Consider the following 15,384-nt stretch of genomic DNA (forward strand, 5'->3'; position numbering starts at 1 on the left):
TGTGGTCAGCAAGGTTTTGGAAAGAATTCTGAGGGATAAGATTTATGACTATTGGAAAAGCATAGCGTGAGGGGCAGGTCATGCCTTACAAATCTTATTGAGTTCTTTGAGGAAGTCACGAGACAGGTTGACGAGGCTCGAGCAGTGGATGTGGTGTACATGGACTTCAGCAAGGCATTTGAGAAGGTTCCCCATGACAGGCTCATTCATAAAGTCAGGAGATATGGGATACAGGGTGATTTGGCTGTCTGGATTCAGAATTGGTTGGCTGACAGGAGGCAGAGAGTGCTGTGGATGGTAAGTATTCTGCCTGGAGGTCAGTGCTGAGTGGTGTCCCGCAGGGCTCTGTTCTTGGGCCTCTGCTCTTTGCAGTTTTTATAAACGACTTGGATGAGGAGGTTGAGGGGTGGGTTAGTATGTTTACTGATGACACAAAGTTTGGAGGTGCCGTTGATAGTATCGAGGGCTATTGTAGGCTTCAGCAAGACATTGACAGAATGCAGAGCTGGGCTGAGAAATGGCAGATGGAGTTCAACCTGGATAAATGCGAAGTGATGCATTTTGGAAGGTCGAACTTAAATGCTGAATATAGGATTAAAGGCAGGATTCTCGGCAGTGTGGAGGAACAGCGGGATCTTGGTGTTCAAGTGCATAGTTCCCTCAAAGTTGCCACCCAAGTGGATAAGATTGTTAAGAAAGCATATGGTGTTTTGGCTTTCATTAACAGGGGGATCGAGTTTAAGAGCTGTGAGGTTACGCTGCAGCTCTACAAAACCCTGGTGAGGCCACACTTGGAATATTGTGTCCAGTTCTGGTCGCCTTATTATAGGAAAGGTATGGAGGCTTTGGAGAGGGTGCAAAGGAGGCTTACCAGGATGCTGCCTGGACTGGAGGGCTTGTCTTACGAGGGCAGGTTGATTGAGCTCGGACTTTTCTCTCTGGAGAGAAGGAGGAAGAGAGGTGATCTGATCGAGGTGTACAAGGTAATGAGAGGCATGGATAGAGTCGATAGCCAGAGACTTTTCTCCAGGGCAGGATTGACTGCCACGAGGGGTCATAGTTTTAAGGTGTTAGGAGGAAGGTATAGAGGAGACTTCAGAGGGAGGTTCTTCACCCAGAGAGTTGTGAGCGCATGGAATAGTTTGCCAGTGGTAGTTGTGGAAGCGGAGTCATTAGTGACATTTAAGCGACTGCTGGGCATGCACATGGACAGCAGTGAATTGAGGGGAATGTAGGTTAAGCTATTTTATTTTTGGATTAGGATTATTCCACGGCACAACATCGTGGGCCTAAGGGCCTGTACTGTGCTGCACTTTTCTATGTTCTATACCCTTTATAGTTTTGTTTGTTGATCTTTGATTTTAATTTATCCGGGCCAGCTCTGTCATCACTCTTTTGAAGTTGGGGCCCTCCTGCCATAGTTGTTTTTACTCTGTATTGCTCCATGTTGTTTTCAATGGCTGAACTAAACATAATGATACTATCACTGCTCCATACACATTGATGTTTGATCCAGTTGGCTGCCTCTTTGCTGGGAATCAGTAATGCTACCTTTCTCATTGAGTTGGAAACATACTAATCTGGAAATTTCTCCAGAACATACTTCAGTAACTCTTCTCCCTGTCTTTCTTTATGCCATTATTATTCCAGTCCATGTTTTAAATAAAGTGCCCCATTCTAATAACTCAACAACTCTTGCACTTCCCTGTAATCTCTTAGCAAATGAGTTTCTCTACATCTTCCCCACAAGTTCTTGAGTGAATGGCACCTCGATTATTCCATAGCTCAAAGCAAATAAATTCAATCCTTGATACTTCAGGTACATCTCTTCTCTCCAGCTCTGTAATGCATTCCTTAATCAATCCTGCCATTCCTACTCCTTTCTTCACTGATGACTTGTATCCAGGAATATTTGATCTCCTGGGATAGTCTGAACTGCAGATGCTGGAGAATCTGAGATAACAAGGTGTGGAGCTGGATGAACACAGCAGGCCAAGCAGCATCAGAGGAGCAGGAAAGCTGACGTTTTGGGTATGGGCCCTTCTTCAGAAAATCATTTGTTCAGAAATATTTGTTTAAGAAAGGGCAGGACAACAATGTTATACTATCATCATGACATCATATTCCTACAAGACTATCTGGCCCTGCAACTCACCAACCTTATCTATCATATGGTCACATACACACATGGTAAAACTTTAATAAATTTCCTCTTAAAAAAAAACTGATTATTTCTTACTTTAATGTTATTTTTCTTTCCCACTTCTTTGCCCACCTTGGTTTTTATTTTCTCTCCAGTGTTACTTTATGGTTGTCCCCTGTCAAGTTAGTTTAAACTCTCCCTGATAGAAATGGCAAACTACCACACAAAAACATTTGTCCTGGCTATGAAGGTGCAACATGTCTGGCTTGTTCAAGTGTCATCTTCCCCAGAACAGGCTTAAATGTCCCCAGAATCTAAAGGCCTCCTTCCTGCACTAACCAAACAGATGTCTTCTCATCCTCCCACTTCTATGCTCAATTGCATATTACCCTGGGGATCATCCAGCGATTGTTAGCTTTGACATCCAGCTTGGTGGAAATGTCAAGTCTGCTCTCTCTCCACAGATGCAGCCAGGACTGCTAACTTTTCCCAGCAATTTCTGTTTTTGTTTCTGATTCTCAGCATCTGAAGTTCTTTGCTTTGTTTTGTGCTTTTTCTTCTTTCCTAGTTTGTTAAAATCTACCTGGATCTGATACGCTAAACTCCCTCAATCTTTTCCGCATTGTCAATGCTGTTTCTCCAGCCTTGCATTATCTACTGTATTTCCTATTTCCACTCTCTATAGCACTTGGCACTAGGACTATCTGGCGGTTGCTATCTTTGAAGTCCTGTTGGTTAATTTCAAATCCAGCATCCTAAAAGCTGCTGAGATTTGCCAGGATAAACTCCACTTAGTCTCTTCCACATAGATTACTGAACAAGTCTGAACTTCAGCAAATTTGTTGAAACAGATTTTTAAAAATACTTTTAAAAATAGGGTACTAAGTTATAGTTTTGAAAAATGTGCTATCATGCATAACAATATTTCATTTTACATTATTTTAGCAATATATCTGGTCTATTTATCTAAAGAAAGCTGAACTGGAAATTATCAAAGAATGTTATGCTTCCAAAAGGACCCTTACAGAACAAAATACGATTGACAAAATTTATTACAACACTGCATATAATTTCTATCTTAATGTGATATGATGCGCTTTGAAACTAAATCTGGAAAATGCCATCAACAATTAATCCAGGGACCCAGGTAATATTGTGGGGACCTGGGTACAAATCCTGCCATAGCCTTTGGGAAGATCCCACCTTGCTTCCTACTTTATGGTAATAATGCCTTGCATTAGTGATATGATAATATACTCCAAAATGATATACTTCGCACAAATGCAATATTTGTTTAATTTAAAAACTGCACTACACAGTATTCCCCCTTCATATATTCTGCCTGCTCTTATTTAAATTCTAAAGGAAGGTTTACTAAGTGGTTTGATAAGGTATTGTGCCACTGGAGGCAGTGCTTTGTAATATGGTGATTATTTGAGTTGTGGCATTATGCCATTCTTTCTCCTGGCACTTATTTTTACTGTAATTTAAAATGAAAAACTCAACATGCAGATTGAAGGCACACTGCACTGCTATATAAACTGACCTTAGTTGTTAACATATCACGGTCACGTTAGGGTATTCATCATCTTGAATATTATATACCTCAGACATCTATTATATGGCACTAATGTCTCTTTATTGTTGCTGTACTTATAATGGTTAAAATGATGAGCATCAAAAATTTGATCAACATCAGCCATATGAATATTGTGGCTATTACAGGAAGTCAGAAACCTTGCAGTCTTCACAGAATGACTTGCCCCTTGACTCTCCAAATGATGTCCACTATCTACAAGGCAAAAGCCAGGAATGTGATGGAATATTCTCCAAGGGCCCTGATGAGTACAACTCCACTAAAACTCAAGAAGCTCAACACCATCCAGGACAAAGCAGATCATTTGATGGAATTCCATCCAAACTCCTTCAATATTTACTTCCTCCACCATCTGTGCACAGTGGCAGAAACATGCAGATTTGCAGTATGAACTGCTAAGGTTTCTTCAATAGTACCTTCCAAACTCCCAAATCACAACTACCCAGAAGGACAAGAGCTCCTGCAAGATCTCTGCCAATTCACATGTCACCCTGCCTTGGAAATATATCACTGTTCTTTTATGGAAGCTGGGTCAATGTTGTGGCCAGTGTCAACGTCTAGAAGTGTTATGAATTTTTACTGAAGGCTGAAACTTTGAAAGTGCCACCAGTATTAATGCAGAGACTCAGTTAATGTTCTGGGGACCTGGGTTCAAATCCCGCCATAGCAGCTGGCAGAACTTGAATTCAATAAACATCTGGAATTAAAGAGTCTAATGATGACCATTGATTGTTGCTTGTTGGAAAAGCCCATATTGTTCATGAACATCCTTTAGGGAAGGTAAATGATATCCTTGCCTGGGTTGGACTATATGTGACTCCAGGCTCACAGCAATGTGTTTGACTCTTAACTAACCTTTGGGCAGTTAGGGAGGGAGGGCAGGCAAAAAAATGCTGGCCCGGCCAATGATGTCCAAATGACATGAATGAATTTAAAAAATACCATGGATTGCTTGAAAGTTTAAGCTATCAAGTATTTGTTACTCATGGAATATTTATGAAAAACATACTATATCCATCAGCCTGGTCCCAAAATAACAGACGACAGAAGTAATATCACAAATCAAATTAGTTTTGGAGGGTGTCAAGAATCCGTTCCGGCTTGCCCTGCTCAGTCAGTCAGTACCTCACTGTCAACCTGTCATGCTCCTGCCACTAGGAGCCACAGTGAATCTACAGTTTACCAGAACAAAAATCTACAAAGACTTCTCTCAACAAAGAAACAATATGGCCTGTTCAATGAAAGAAGGCAAGAGATACAGTACCTAAACAAGAATTGTTACTAAGCTTTCATTGACTGGAAATGCCACTACTGGTCAAGTGAGCAATGACAGTACTACAAACAGTTGAAGACAGCGTTACTGAGTAAAATGCATGACAAAGAACAAAAAAAAGAGTAGAAAGTGTGTAGAAAGAGTACAGAAGATCCAACAATTCGAGGCTGCCAATAATACATATGGTTTCTTCAGCACAGTCAAAATGATCAAGGCCCAATCCCACAAGAGCCTGCCCCACTCAGGGACAAGCATAGAAAGGAGTTTAACAAGGACAGGGATGCAATCAGCAGCCACTGGAGTGAGCATTTTGAAGAGCTCCTCAATCAAGGCTGCCTTTGACTCAAAACATCATTAACACCATTTCTCAAAACTCAGTCTGGTTCGGTCTTGACATTCCTTTAATCTAGGGCAAAGTTGATAAAGTCATTTGACAGCTGAAAACCAGCAAAGCCTATGAAACACAGCAGAGTTATACTCATTGCTCAGCTGAATAACCTCCTATCCCTCATCTGGAAAGAACAGCACATGCTAAGGAGTCTTGGGGTCACTGTGATTGAGTGTTCAAGCTCAGGGATACCAGTCTGATTGCTGTACCTTTAGTGGAGTCACTCTGCTGTCTTCCACAGGGAAGATCATTTCAGAGATACTCCATTACCTTCTCCTTCCAGTAGGTGGTGGAATTACTGGAATAGGTGTAGTTGAGAGTTGCAGTATAGTTTTCGTCCAAATACTCATCCCCTCAAATGGCACCTGCCTTATTTGTGACAAAATCTGCTGAAGACACATATTTACTCATCAACCTTCTTAATCCCAATCAAATTGGAGCGGAAACCAGATATCCTCAATCCTTAAGGATGTCCTTAGAAGAATAAGAGATCACTTCAGGTATATTTGTGATAATAAATGCCAGTGTAGTGTTAAAAATTAATACAAAATGTGTTGATATAGTACAGTAACTTTGTTAGACAGAAGTTGAATATCCAATATCTTAATCAGACATGAAAAACTGGACAAATTATGTTTGAGAAAGGAATTTTTTTTCTCTCCGACTGTTGAATTAATGATTAGAATGCAAATCTATTTCATTCTAATTTAAAACCAACATTGTCAGAAATCATTGAATCATGAAGTTTAACGAAAACAATCAAGTATAAATGTTGTTCTTTTGTTCAAAGAACTCTGAGGGGATTAATTAACTACAAGCAGCTCCTTCACTGGTCAGTTTGCTTACTTGTTGTGATTGATATTATTGACATGGTACAATATTATATTTAATCAATAATCCAAATCAATACATTAAGGCAGTAGAGGAAAATGAATCCTTTGCATCTCTCCCAACTCTCTCCCCTACCCAATGGTTGCACATGACTGAGTGAATGGAGTGATAGCTTTTCACATTTGTTCCTTGTCTGATGTTTGATTTAAGAACAGAATAATTGAGAAATACTCAGCATGGCATTCAAAGCCTGACAGTCATCAACTTGAAAAGTTAAATTTGATTCTGTCTACTGTGTATTTCAAAACGTTTTTTGCTTTTACTTCAAACTTCCCACATCTGAAGCACTGTCTTTTTTCCAAAGTTTGATTGTTCGGTCACTGTTTCTTACTGTAACATTGCACCAACCCTTAATATATTTGTTCTTTTCTCTCAGTACATGAAATATGCTTGAGGGGATAATGAGTGGAGATAAAGAGTAGGATATGAGCTGTGTGGCCACGGTAAGATTTGTGGCAGAATCAAATAAATTGGCCAAATCAATCTCAACATCAAGAGCTTCACACTATCTTTTATGCTTCGAACAAATGGCATGGTGAGTTTCTCAAAAGGCAGCAACAAGTTGCTGATTAATGCAAATCATTGTTTGTTAAGTGCCTTGTTAATGACACAATTTGCTTCATTAATGTTTATCTTCCTACCTTCCCTATTGCGCAAAACCAGCTGGACAAAAAAACTGGACCTGGAAATCAGAGCAGATACCTGGTGAATTCAGTATGTTGCTTTGTACAAGGGACTTCCATAGTAAACGTCAGAGAGACATAGAACTCTACAGCACAGGAAAAGGCTCTTCAGCTCATCAAGCCTATACTCGTCAAAAACAACGATTTAACTATTCCAATCCCATTTTCCAGCACTGAGCTCCTAGTCTTTTATTACTTGGCAGTGCAAGTGTACATCTAAATAATTCTGCTTAAATGTTGTGGTTATGTGGGTTTTATGTCTCTACCACCCTTGTCGGCTAACAGTTCCAGATTCCCAAAACCTTAAGTGAATACATATTGCCTTGTGTTCTCTCTAAACCTCATATGCCTTACCCCAAATCTAAACCCCCAGGTCATTGATCCCTCCACCAAGGGGAAAGTTCCTTCCTTTCTACCCTGTCTCTGCCCTCGTTATTTTACGGATCTCAAATCATGATCCCCCTCAGTCTCCTCTGCTGCAAGGAAACCAAACCCAGTTTATCCATCTCTCTTCATAACAAAAACTCTCCAAACAACATCTCGGTAAATCTCCTCTGTGCCCTCTCCTTCCTATAATGTGGATTCATGAACTGCACACAATACTCTAGCCATGGCCTAAACAACCTTTTGTACTGTTCCAGCATAACCTCCCTGTCCATAATAAAGGCACATACACCAGGTGCTGCAATAAACCTTACGAGCTTTCAGCATATTGAGTCTGCTCCACCACTCAAAGAGATCATGGCTGATCAGATAATTCTCAGCTCATTTTCCTACCTTTTCCCTAAAACCATTAATTCACTTACTGATTAAAAATGCGTTCATATTAGCTGTGGAAATATTTAACAGTTCAGACTTGGCAGTCCTCTGCAGTAAAGAATTCCATAGATTTGCTACACTAAGAGAAAAAAAATTCTTCCTCATCTCCATCTTAAACGTGTAACCCCTTTTTCTCAGGTTAAGCTCTCTAGTGCTTAACTCTATCAAAAGGAGAAACAACATTTCCATATCTATCCTGTCGAGTCCCCTAAGAATTTTAAAGAACAAACAAAGAACTGTCGATGCTGAAAATCTGAAACAAAACCAGAAATCGCTGGAGAAACAGGTTTAGCAGCTGCTTTGTACAGAAAACACCTAATGTTCCGAGTCCAGAGACACTTATTCAGAAACCAAGCCTTCTCTGCCGGGGATGAGAGGCTCGTTACTTCTCTCTTGCCTTACTGGTTATCACCAACACAAACAAAGGAAGCTGGACATGATTGTCAATAAGTCTTAGTCAAGACTTTGGTCAGGGGTCTTGGCCCAGTAATTCAAGCACAGCTTCCGATACTGGTTTAGGAGCTTGGAAACGGTCAGTTAACCAGCTGGGGCAGTCAGAGTAATGATGCTATCCTTGAAGTGATGGGGGAGGCAAATATCAGGCAGCCCACTACCCGATTTGAGTCTTTCTGCCCTACTGGGGGCTATTTTCTTCCTGAAATGAGAGTGTTGCCGGGTTTAACGGAGATGGAACTGGGTGCCACAACAGGAACTGTGGTGCAGCTGAGGTGGTGTCCTAGGTGAACGAGTAGGCAGCACAGAGGACTTTTAATGTCTGACCGAAGATCTGTAGCTCGGGTTGCGGCTGGAATTGTTGGTTGGTTTGCTGGGTTGACTGGTTTTCATGTAAACGTTTTGTCTCACTTTTAGGTGACATCGTCAGTGCTGTGTAGCCTCTGTTGAAGTGCTGTTGTTCTGTCCCGCTCTGAATTTATATGGCGTGGTCTGTCATGGTGGGCAGTCTTACTTCTGGTTTTGTACTGTAGTGGTATGTAGATGGGGTCTAATTCAATTCCGCTGTTAATTGCGTCGGTGATTGAAAACCAGGCCTCCAGAAATTCTCGTGCTTGTCTTTGTCTCGCTTGTCCTAGTGCTGTAACATTGTCCCAGTTAAACTGATGTCCTTCTATGTCGGAGTGTATTGAAACAAGGAAGAGAGTTGGTTGTGCTGTTTTGCTGTGTTGGCGTTCATGTATCCCGGTGGTGAGTTTCCTGCCCGTCTGTCTTAAGTAGTGTTCCTTGCAGTTGCTGCATGGTATTTTGAATATCACATTCGTCCTGTTTATCGTGGGTGTGGGGTCTTTTGTCTTTGAGAGTAACTGGTGAAGTGTGGATGTTGTCTTTTGTACTATCCTTATACCAAGCAGCTGTAGGAGTCTTGTAGTCAGTTCTGATGTGTTCCTAATAGAGGGTAGGGAGGCCAGTGTATTGGGGCGTAGAGTGTTGTTTGTTTGCCAGGCATCAGTATTCACCAAGGAGAGGGACATGACAGATGTTGAGGTTAGGGATAGATGTTTGCTTACTCTAGGTCAAGTTGACATAAGGAAGGAGGATGTGTTGGGTATCCTAAAAGACATTAAGGTGGACAAGTCCCCAGGTCCAGATGGGATCTATCCCAGGGTACTGAGGGAAGGAGAGAGGAAATAGCAAGGGCTTTAACAGATATCTTTGCAGCATCCTTAGACATGGGCGAGGTCCCGGAGGACTGGAGGCTTGCTAATGTTGTCCCCTTGTTTAAGGAGGGCAGCAAGGATAATCCAGGTAATTATTGACCGGTGAGCCTGACGTCAGGGGTAGGGAAGCTACTGGAGAAGATACTGAGGGATAGGATCTATTCCCATTTGGAAGAAAATGGGCTTATCAGTAATAGGCAACATGGTTTTGTGCAGGGAAGGTCATGCCTTACCAACTTAACAGAATTCTTTGAGGATGTGACAAAGTTGATTGATGAGGGAAAGGCTGTAGATGTCATATACGTGGACTTCAGTAAGTGTTTGATAAGGTTCCCCATGGCAGGCTGATGGAGAAAGTGAAGTCACATGGGGTCCAGGGGGTGCTAGCTGGATGGATAAAAAACTGGCGAGGCAACAGGAGACAGAGTAGTCGTAGAATGGAGTTTCTCAAATTGGAGACCTGTGACCAGTGGTGTTCCACAGGGATCTGTGCTGGGACCACTGTTGTTTGTGATATATGTAAATGATCTGGAGGAAGGTGTAGGTGGTCTGATCAACAAGTTTGCTGATCACACTAAGATTGGTGGAGTAGCTGATAGTGAAGGGGACTATCAGAAATTACAGCAGAATATAGATAGACTGGAGAGTTGGGCAGATAAATGGCAGATGGAGTTCAATCCGGGCAAATGCGAGGTGATGCATTTTGGAAGATCAAATTCAAGGGCGAACTATAGAGTAAATGGAAAAGTCCTGGGGAAAATTGATGAACAGAGAGATCTGGGTGTTCAGGCCCATTGTTCCCTGAAGGTGACAATGCAGGTCAATAGAGTGGTCAAGAAGGCATATGGCATGCTTTCCTTCATTGGACGGGGTATTGAGTACAAGAGTTGGCAGGTCATGTTGCAGTTGTATAGGACTTTGGTTCAGCCACATTTGGAGTACTGTGTACAGTTCTGGTCACCACATTACAAAAAGGATGTGGATACTTTGGAGAGGGTGCAGAGAAGGTTCACCAGGATGTTGCCTGGTATGGAGGGTGCTAGCTATGAAGAGAGGTTGAGTAGATTAGAATTATTTTCATTAGAAAGACGGAGATTGAGGGGGAACCTGATTGAGGTCTACAAAATCATGAGGGGTGTAGACAGGGTGGATAGCAAAAAGCTTTTTCCCCCAGAGTGGGGGTCTCAATTACTAGGGGTCAGGAGTTCAAAGTGAGAGGAGGAAAGTTTAAGGGAGATATGCGTGGAAAGTTCTTTACACAGAAGGTGGTGGGTGCCTGGAACGCGTTGCCAGCAGCGGTGGTCGATGCGGACACGTTAGCGTCTTTTAAGATATATTTGGACAGGTACATGGATGGGCAGGGAGCAAATGGACACAGACCGTTAGAAAATAGATGACAGGTTAGACAGAGGATCTTGATTGGCGCAGGCTTGGAGGGCCGAAGGGCCTGTTCCTGTGCTGTAATTTTCTTTGTTCTTTGTTCATCGGTCAATGAATCTGTTAGGATAATAATTGTTTGCAAAGACTCTGTATAGATGTTCCCCTTTGTTTTTGCGCAGCTCCAGGATGTTGCAGTGAGTTATCGCTCATTTAAACAGAGTCTTAACACAACTCTGTTTGTGGATGCTGGGGTGGTTACTGCTGTAATTCAAGCTTTGGTCTGTGTGTAGTCTTTCTGTATATGCTGGTAAGGGATCCCCCGTTGTTTGTTCATTCCATCATTACATCTAGTAACGGGAGTGGATTGTTGTTCTCTTCTTCCCTGGTGAACATGCTGCTAATAAAAGGTGTGTGTTTCTTCTTACTTTGCTCATTTAATAAACACAAAGACATAGCCCACTTATCCAATGCATAGTTTCGGCTGGATCTGGGGAAGGGCTGTGTGTTCCAATCTTTGCATAACAGCTTCTGCTGTGAGCCCCGAGATGGATGAACCTTGTAGGTATTCCATTAATTTGTTCGTATACCTGGCTGTTGAAGATGAAATGTGTGGGGAGGCACAGGTCTAGTAAATTTGGCATGTTGTCTTTGCTGATGGTTTCACTGGAGGTTTGTGTTAGCGGATTGTCCAGTAATGTGGCCAGTGTCTCCTTTGCTAGTAAAGTTAGAAGAAACACACACCTTATTAACAGTATATTCACCGGGTTCAAGTTCAACAGGGAAGACGAGAACAACAACAAACCCCTGTTACTAAACATAGTGATGGAATGAACGAACAACGTGGAATTCCTCACCACCGTACACAGAAAGACTGCACACACAGATCAAATCCTGGATTACAACATTAACCACCCCAGCATTCACAAACAGAGCTGTGTCAAGACTCCGTTTAAATGAATGGTAACAAACCACAACACCTTGGCACTGCGCAAAAAAAGGGGGACGTCTGTTCAGAGTCTTTGCAAACAATGGTTATCCTAACAGCTTTGTTTGCCGATGTCTGGTGACCAAACAACACTCTATGCCCCAACACACTGGCCACCCTACCCTCTGTTAGAAACACATCAGAACTGACTACAAGACTCCTACGACTTCTTGGAATAAGCATAGCACAAAAGACAACATCCACACTTCGCCAGTTACTCTCAAAGATAAAAGATCCCATACCCGCAATGAGCAGGACAAATGTGATATATTAAATACCATGCAGCAACTGCGAGGAACACTACTTAGGACAGACGGGCAGGAAACTCGCCACCAGGATACATGAACACCAACTCGCAACAAAACGGCACGACAACTCTTCCTCATTTCAATACACTCCGACATAGAAGGACATCAGTTTAACTGGGACAAAGTCACAGCACTAGGACAAGCGAGACAAAGACAAGCACGAGAATTCCCGGAGGCCTGGTTATCAATCACTGATGCAATTAAACAGAGGAACTGAAATAGACCCCATCTACATACCACTACGGTACAAAACCGGAATCAAAGCTGCCCACCATGACAGACCAGACCATATACATTCAGAGCGGGACAGAACAACAGCACTTCAGCGGAGGCTACACAGCACTGACAATGTCACCTAGAAGGGAGTTTGCATAAAAGCCAGTCAGCTCAGCAAACCAACCAATGAATCCAAGCACAGAGGGCAGAGAGGGAAAGTGTTGTGGGGCTTGGGTGGATGATAGCGAGTGAGGGATTATGTTCAAGGCAATAGCGTGAATGGTACAGCAGGGGTCTTGGTTGGAGTTTGGTGCAGTAGTTGAGACAGAGTGAATCTGATATATCAAATGGCAGCACATACCCTGGCAGAGCAAAAACATTGACTTTCTTCATGCAGTGCTGAGCATTCCTTCAGACATCCGAGAGATTGGTTCAACCCAGGTGGAAAACCCAGAGTGAGTCGACATGGCCTGGTGTTGTGGCTTTCACTGCTGGTCCTGGGGGAAGAGGAAGTCCTGCTCAGCACCAGCCTTCCCTCTAATTATTTTTCTGGCTGTGGGGGCCTCTGAGGCCCATGCACATCAGAGGCCTCTGGAATCTAAAGTCAGTGTCATGATCACCATGTTGATCACCAGGCACGAAACATCAGAATAGCTGCACATGTGTGTAGACATGCAGCTTAGAGTTAATGTTACTCTGTACTGTCCCATCCTGGAGGGAAAGTGGGATGCCAACTTCTCCTTGTCCATCATATCTGGGGCAGTAGTTGAAAACTGTACGGGACAGAACCAGACTGATAGGGTGTATCCGGTGCAAATCAGGCTCTCATAGACAGCACTTTGCAAAGGGATATTTGTGATTTCTGGGCTCTCTGTTCACCAGCAAGTTGTAGCAGGAAAAGTATGCATTCAAATGGGGCTGGAATCAGATTTGACACATGCCATAAGTATATAATGGAAATTTAGTAAGACAGGGCAAAAAAGAAAACTCCTTAGGTCTCAGGTGGGGATCTTAAGACCAAAAGATATAGGAGTAGAATTAGGCCGTTCAGCCCATCGAGTCTTCATCACCATTTCTCAAGCCAATTCTGCTGCCTTCTTCCCGTAACCCATGATCCCCTTACTAATCAAGAACCTGTCTTAAATACACTTAATGATTTGGCCTCCAAAGACCCCTGCGGCAATGAATTTCTCTGATTCAACACCCTCCAGCTGAAGAAATTCCTCCTCATCTCAGTTCTAAAGGATGGTCCCTTCACTCTGAGGCTGTGCCCACAGGTCCTGGTCTCTCCTATGAGTGGAAACATCTTCTCCATATCTACTCTACCCAGGCTTCTGAGTATTCTGGATGTAAGTTTGCTTGCTGAGCTGGAAGGTTAGTTTTCAGACATTTCATCTTCACCATTCTAGGTAACATCATCAGTGAGCCTCCGACTCAGCGCTGGTGTTATGTCCTGCTTTTCTATTTATCTGGTTAGGTTTCCTTGGGTTGGTGAGGTCATTTCCTGCGTTGGTGATGTCATTTCCTGTTCTTTTTCTCTGGGGATGGTAGATGGGCTCCAAATCAATGTGTTTGTTGATGGAGCTCCGGTTGGAATGCCATGCTTCTAGAAATTCTCGTGCGTGTCTCTGGTTGGCTTGTCCGAGGATGGATGTGTTGTCCCAATCAAAGTGGTGTCCTTCCTCATCTGTATGTAAGGATATGAGTGATAGTGGGTCATGTCGTTTTGTGGCTAGTTGATGTTCATGTATCCTGGTGGCTAGTTTTCTGCCAGTTTGTCCAATGTAGTGTTTGTCACAGTTCTTGCAAGCTATTTTGTAGATGATGTTCCTTTTGCATGTTGTCTGTATAGGGTCTTTTAAGTTCATTTGCTGCTGTTTTAGTGTGTTGGTGGGTTTGTGGGCTACCCTGATGCCAAGAGGTCCGAGTAGTCTGGCAGTCATTTCCGAAATGTCTTTGATGTAGGGGAGAGTTGTTATGGTTTCTGAGCACGTTTTGTCTGTTTGTTTGGGTTTATTGCTGAGGAATCGGCAGACTGTGTTCATAGGGTACTCATTCTTTTTGAATATGCTGTATAGGTGATTTTCCTCTGCTCTGCGTAGTTCCTCTGTGCTGCAGTGTGGGGTGGCTGGTTGGAATAATGTTCTAATGCAGCTTTGTTTACTGAACTACAGGAGCAACCATCCCAACACCCACAAATGAAGCTGCATTAGAACATTATTCCAACCAGCCACCACACACTGCAGCACAGAGGAACATCACCTATACAGCATATTCAAAAAGAATGAGTACCCTATGAACACAGTCTGCCGATTCCTCAGCAATAAACCCAAACAAACAGACAAAACGTGCTCAGAAACCATAACAACTCTCCCCTACATCAAAGACATTTCGGAAATGACTGCCAGACTACTCGGACCTCTTGGCATCAGGGTAGCCCACAAACCCACCAACACACTAAAACAGCAGCAAATGAACTTAAAAGACCCTATACAGACAACATGCAAAAGGAACATCATCTACAAAATAGCTTGCAAGAACTGTGACAAACACTACATTGGACAAACTGGCAGAAAACTAGCCACCAGGATACATGAACATCAACTAGCCACAAAACGACATGACCCACTATCACTCATATCCTTACATACAGATGAGGAAGGACACCACTTTGATTGGGACAACACATCCATCCTAGGACAAGCCAACCAGAGACACGCACGAGAATTTCTAGAAGCATGGCATTCCAACCGGAGCTCCATCAACAAACACATTGATTTGGAGCCCATCTACCATCCTCTGAGAAAAAGAACAGGAAATGACATCACCAACGCAGGAAATGACCTCACCAACCCAAGGAAACCTAACCAGATAAATAGAAAAGCAGGACATAACACCAGCGCTGAGTCGGAGGCTCACTGTTGATGTTACCTAGAATGGTGACGAAACGTCTGAAAGCTAACCTTCCAGCACAGTGAGCAAACTCACATCCAGAACCTCAACCTGAGCTACAAATCTTCTCAAAACT

General features: G+C 42.8%; 1 protein-coding gene across 3 annotated transcripts in view; it reads right to left on the bottom strand.

Annotated features, from left to right (window-relative positions):
* LOC125458479 (ras-GEF domain-containing family member 1C-like) overlaps positions 1–15,384 on the bottom strand; it is a 218,190-nt gene that overhangs the window by 56,017 nt on the left and 146,789 nt on the right. The window lies entirely within an intron of this gene.

Source organism: Stegostoma tigrinum, chromosome 13 (genome assembly GCF_030684315.1).
Source record: "Stegostoma tigrinum isolate sSteTig4 chromosome 13, sSteTig4.hap1, whole genome shotgun sequence".
NCBI classification, from domain to species: Eukaryota; Metazoa; Chordata; class Chondrichthyes; order Orectolobiformes; family Stegostomatidae; genus Stegostoma; species Stegostoma tigrinum.